This window comes from Larus michahellis, unplaced genomic scaffold, assembly GCF_964199755.1.
Source record: "Larus michahellis unplaced genomic scaffold, bLarMic1.1 SCAFFOLD_38, whole genome shotgun sequence".
Taxonomy (NCBI): domain Eukaryota; kingdom Metazoa; phylum Chordata; class Aves; order Charadriiformes; family Laridae; genus Larus; species Larus michahellis.
In genome coordinates this window covers 1,197,874-1,204,352 of record NW_027436101.1, presented here as the reverse complement: position 1 = coordinate 1,204,352, position 6,479 = coordinate 1,197,874, and positions in this window count along the sequence as shown.

Sequence of the window (6,479 nt, the reverse complement as noted above, 5' to 3'; positions counted from 1 at the left end):
GAAAGTCTAAACATAATCCCCACTTCTCCCTCCTGGCACTTTCCATGTGGGAGATATAGCAGGATGTATATTGGTTTTGAGGACAACTCAACGGACAGTGTAGGGAGAAAAGGTCCTGGCTCCTTGAATGCCGTTTCTGGAGACACTGCGATCAATGTGGGAGATATGTCAAGATGTGTGTTTGTTTTGAGGACGGCTCTCTGGAGAGTCTTAGCAAAGAGGTCACACAGATAATCAGAGCAATTCTCAGAGACACTGAGAACAAGCTCCGCAATTCCCTCCTGGCACTTTCCCTGTAGGAGATACCGCAAGACGTTTCTGTATATTGGGCACAGCGCTCTGCACGGTGTTAGCAGAGACTTTCCCGGGACAGTGAAACCCTATGTCAGAGACACTGAGAAGAAGCCCCAATGTTCCCTCCAGGCACTTTCAGTGTGGCTGCCTTCTCCACGTGGTTCCTGGTTTCACTGCGGCTCTGAAGAGAATGTTAGCAAAGAGGTAACCGGGACAGTGAAAACAGTACTCAAAGACAGGGAGAGCAAGCTCTCTCTTGGCACTTTGGATGTGGAACATACAGCGAGATGTTTGCTGCTTTTGCGTTTGGCTGTTGGGAGATTTACAGCACAAAGATATCTAGTTGATTTGAAGCAGTTCCGAGAAAGTCTAAACATAATCCCCACTTCTCCCTCCTGGCACTTTCCATGTGGGAGATATAGCAGGATGTATATTGGTTTTGAGGACAACTCAACGGACAGTGTAGGGAGAAAAGGTCCTGGCTCCTTGAATGCCGTTTCTGGAGACACTGCGATCAATGTGGGAGATATGTCAAGATGTGTGTTTGTTTTGAGGACGGCTCTCTGGAGAGTCTTAGCAAAGAGGTCACACAGATAATCAGAGCAATTCTCAGAGACATTGAGAACAAGCTCCGCAATTCCCTCCTGGCACTTTCCCTGTAGGAGATACCGCAAGACGTTTCTGTATATTGGGCACAGCGCTCTGCACGGTGTTAGCAGAGACTTTCCCGGGACAGTGAAACCCTATGTCAGAGACACTGAGAAGAAGCCCCAATGTTCCCTCCAGGCACTTTCAGTGTGGCTGCCTTCTCCACGTGGTTCCTGGTTTCACTGCATCTCTGAAGAGAATGTTAGCAAAGAGGTAACCGGGACAGTGAAAACAGTACTCAAAGACAGGGAGAGCAAGCTCTCTCTTGGCACTTTGGATGTGGGACATACAGCGAGATGTTTGCTGCTTTTGCGTTTGGCTGTTGGGAGATTTACGGCACAAAGATATCTAGTTGATTTGAAGCAGTTCCGAGAAAGTCTAAACATAATCCCCACTTCTCCCTCCTGGCACTTTCCATGTGGGAGATATAGCAGGATGTATATTGGTTTTGAGGACAACTCAATGGACAGTGTAGGGAGAAAAGGTCCTGGCTCCTTGAATGCCGTTTCTGGAGACACTGCGATCAATGTGGGAGATATGTCAAGATGTGTGTTTGTTTTGAGGACGGCTCTCTGGAGAGTCTTAGCAAAGAGGTCACACAGATAATCAGAGCAATTCTCAGAGACACTGAGAACAAGCTCCGCAACTCCCTCCTGGCACTTTCCCTGTAGGAGATACCGCAAGACGTTTCTGTATATTGGGCACAGCGCTCTGCACGGTGTTAGCAGAGACTTTCCCGGGACAGTGAAACCCTATGTCAGAGGCACTGAGAAGAAGCCCCAATGTTCCCTCCAGGCACTTTCAGTGTGGGTGCCTTCTCCACGTGGTTCCTGGTTTCACTGCGGCTCTGAAGAGAATGTTAGCAAAGAGGTAACCGGGACAGTGAAAACAGTACTCAAAGACAGGGAGAGCAAGCTCTCTCTTGGCGCTTTGGATGTGGGACATACAGCGAGATGTTTGCTGCTTTTGCGTTTGGCTGTTGGGAGATTTACAGCACAAAGATATCTAGTTGATTTGAAGCAGTTCCGAGAAAGTCTAAACATAATCCCCACTTCTCCCTCCTGGCACTTTCCATGTGGGAGATATAGCAGGATGTAGATTGGTTTTGAGGACAACTCAATGGACAGTGTAGGGAGAAAAGGTCCTGGCTCCTTGAATGCCGTTTCTGGAGACACTGCGATCAATGTGGGAGATATGTCAAGATGTGTGTTTGTTTTGAGGACGGCTCTCTGGAGAGTCTTAGCAAAGAGGTCACACAGATAATCAGAGCAATTCTCAGAGACACTGAGAACAAGCTCCGCAATTCCCTCCTGGCACTTTCCCTGTAGGAGATACCGCAAGACGTTTCTGTATATTGGGCACAGCGCTCTGCACGGTGTTAGCAGAGACTTTCCCGGGACAGTGAAACCCTATGTCAGAGACACTGAGAAGAAGCCCCAATGTTCCCTCCAGGCACTTTCAGTGTGGCTGCCTTCTCCACGTGGTTCCTGGTTTCACTGCATCTCTGAAGAGAATGTTAGCAAAGAGGTAACCGGGACAGTGAAAACAGTACTCAAAGACAGGGAGAGCAAGCTCTCTCTTGGCGCTTTGGATGTGGGACATACAGCGAGATGTTTGCTGCTTTTGCGTTTGGCTGTTGGGAGATTTACGGCACAAAGATATCTAGTTGATTTGAAGCAGTTCCGAGAAAGTCTAAACATAATCCCCACTTCTCCCTTCTGGCACTTTCCATGTGGGAGATATAGCAGGATGTATATTGGTTTTGAGGACAACTCAACGGACAGTGTAGGGAGAAAAGGTCCTGGCTCCTTGAATGCCGTTTCTGGAGACACTGCGATCAATGTGGGAGATATGTCAAGATGTGTGTTTGTTTTGAGGACGGCTCTCTGGAGAGTCTTAGCAAAGAGGTCACACAGATAATCAGAGCAATTCTCAGAGACACTGAGAACAAGCTCCGCAATTCCCTCCTGGCACTTTCCCTGTAGGAGATACCGCAAGACGTTTCTGTATATTGGGCACAGCGCTCTGCACGGTGTTAGCAGAGACTTTCCCGGGACAGTGAAACCCTATGTCAGAGACACTGAGAAGAAGCCCCAATGTTCCCTCCAGGCACTTTCAGTGTGGCTGCCTTCTCCACGTGGTTCCTGGTTTCACTGCGGCTCTGAAGAGAATGTTAGCAAAGAGGTAACCGGGACAGTGAAAACAGTACTCAAAGACAGGGAGAGCAAGCTCTCTCTTGGCACTTTGGATGTGGAACATACAGCGAGATGTTTGCTGCTTTTGCGTTTGGCTGTTGGGAGATTTACAGCACAAAGATATCTAGTTGATTTGAAGCAGTTCCGAGAAAGTCTAAACATAATCCCCACTTCTCCCTCCTGGCACTTTCCATGTGGGAGATATAGCAGGATGTATATTGGTTTTGAGGACAACTCAACGGACAGTGTAGGGAGAAAAGGTCCTGGCTCCTTGAATGCCGTTTCTGGAGACACTGCGATCAATGTGGGAGATATGTCAAGATGTGTGTTTGTTTTGAGGACGGCTCTCTGGAGAGTCTTAGCAAAGAGGTCACACAGATAATCAGAGCAATTCTCAGAGACACTGAGAACAAGCTCCGCAATTCCCTCCTGGCACTTTCCCTGTAGGAGATACCGCAAGACGTTTCTGTATATTGGGCACAGCGCTCTGCACGGTGTTAGCAGAGACTTTCCCGGGACAGTGAAACCCTATGTCAGAGACACTGAGAAGAAGCCCCAATGTTCCCTCCAGGCACTTTCAGTGTGGCTGCCTTCTCCACGTGGTTCCTGGTTTCACTGCGGCTCTGAAGAGAATGTTAGCAAAGAGGTAACCGGGACAGTGAAAACAGTACTCAAAGACAGGGAGAGCAAGCTCTCTCTTGGCACTTTGGATGTGGAACATACAGCGAGATGTTTGCTGCTTTTGCGTTTGGCTGTTGGGAGATTTACAGCACAAAGATATCTAGTTGATTTGAAGCAGTTCCGAGAAAGTCTAAACATAATCCCCACTTCTCCCTCCTGGCACTTTCCATGTGGGAGATATAGCAGGATGTATATTGGTTTTGAGGACAACTCAACGGACAGTGTAGGGAGAAAAGGTCCTGGCTCCTTGAATGCCGTTTCTGGAGACACTGCGATCAATGTGGGAGATATGTCAAGATGTGTGTTTGTTTTGAGGACGGCTCTCTGGAGAGTCTTAGCAAAGAGGTCACACAGATAATCAGAGCAATTCTCAGAGACATTGAGAACAAGCTCCGCAATTCCCTCCTGGCACTTTCCCTGTAGGAGATACCGCAAGACGTTTCTGTATATTGGGCACAGCGCTCTGCACGGTGTTAGCAGAGACTTTCCCGGGACAGTGAAACCCTATGTCAGAGACACTGAGAAGAAGCCCCAATGTTCCCTCCAGGCACTTTCAGTGTGGCTGCCTTCTCCACGTGGTTCCTGGTTTCACTGCGGCTCTGAAGAGAATGTTAGCAAAGAGGTAACCGGGACAGTGAAAACAGTACTCAAAGACAGGGAGAGCAAGCTCTCTCTTGGCACTTTGGATGTGGAACATACAGCGAGATGTTTGCTGCTTTTGCGTTTGGCTGTTGGGAGATTTACAGCACAAAGATATCTAGTTGATTTGAAGCAGTTCCGAGAAAGTCTAAACATAATCCCCACTTCTCCCTCCTGGCACTTTCCATGTGGGAGATATAGCAGGATGTATATTGGTTTTGAGGACAACTCAACGGACAGTGTAGGGAGAAAAGGTCCTGGCTCCTTGAATGCCGTTTCTGGAGACACTGCGATCAATGTGGGAGATATGTCAAGATGTGTGTTTGTTTTGAGGACGGCTCTCTGGAGAGTCTTAGCAAAGAGGTCACACAGATAATCAGAGCAATTCTCAGAGACACTGAGAACAAGCTCTGCAATTCCCTCCTGGCACTTTCCCTGTAGGAGATACCGCAAGACGTTTCTGTATATTGGGCACAGCGCTCTGCACGGTGTTAGCAGAGACTTTCCCGGGACAGTGAAACCCTATGTCAGAGACACTGAGAAGAAGCCCCAATGTTCCCTCCAGGCACTTTCAGTGTGGCTGCCTTCTCCACGTGGTTCCTGGTTTCACTGCGGCTCTGAAGAGAATGTTAGCAAAGAGGTAACCGGGACAGTGAAAACAGTACTCAAAGACAGGGAGAGCAAGCTCTCTCTTGGCGCTTTGGATGTGGGACATACAGCGAGATGTTTGCTGCTTTTGCGTTTGGCTGTTGGGAGATTTACAGCACAAAGATATCTAGTTGATTTGAAGCAGTTCCGAGAAAGTCTAAACATAATCCCCACTTCTCCCTCCTGGCACTTTCCATGTGGGAGATATAGCAGGATGTAGATTGGTTTTGAGGACAACTCAATGGACAGTGTAGGGAGAAAAGGTCCTGGCTCCTTGAATGCCGTTTCTGGAGACACTGCGATCAATGTGGGAGATATGTCAAGATGTGTGTTTGTTTTGAGGACGGCTCTCTGGAGAGTCTTAGCAAAGAGGTCACACAGATAATCAGAGCAATTCTCAGAGACACTGAGAACAAGCTCTGCAATTCCCTCCTGGCACTTTCCCTGTAGGAGATACCGCAAGACGTTTCTGTATATTGGGCACAGCGCTCTGCACGGTGTTAGCAGAGACTTTCCCGGGACAGTGAAACCCTATGTCAGAGACACTGAGAAGAAGCCCCAATGTTCCCTCCAGGCACTTTCAGTGTGGGTGCCTTCTCCACGTGGTTCCTGGTTTCACTGCATCTCTGAAGAGAATGTTAGCAAAGAGGTAACCGGGACAGTGAAAACAGTACTCAAAGACAGGGAGAGCAAGCTCTCTCTTGGCACTTTGGATGTGGGACATACAGCGAGATGTTTGCTGCTTTTGCGTTTGGCTGTTGGGAGATTTACGGCACAAAGATATCTAGTTGATTTGAAGCAGTTCCGAGAAAGTCTAAACATAATCCCCACTTCTCCCTCCTGGCACTTTCCATGTGGGAGATATAGCAGGATGTATATTGGTTTTGAGGACAACTCAATGGACAGTGTAGGGAGAAAAGGTCCTGGCTCCTTGAATGCCGTTTCTGGAGACACTGCGATCAATGTGGGAGATATGTCAAGATGTGTGTTTGTTTTGAGGACGGCTCTCTGGAGAGTCTTAGCAAAGAGGTCACACAGATAATCAGAGCAATTCTCAGAGACACTGAGAACAAGCTCCGCAATTCCCTCCTGGCACTTTCCCTGTAGGAGATACCGCAAGACGTTTCTGTATATTGGGCACAGCGCTCTGCACGGTGTTAGCAGAGACTTTCCCGGGACAGTGAAACCCTATGTCAGAGACACTGAGAAGAAGCCCCAATGTTCCCTCCAGGCACTTTCAGTGTGGGTGCCTTCTCCACGTGGTTCCTGGTTTCACTGCGTCTCTGAAGAGAATGTTAGCAAAGAGGTAACCGGGACAGTGAAAACAGTACTCAAAGACAGGGAGAGCAAGCTCTCTCTTGGCGCTTTGGATGT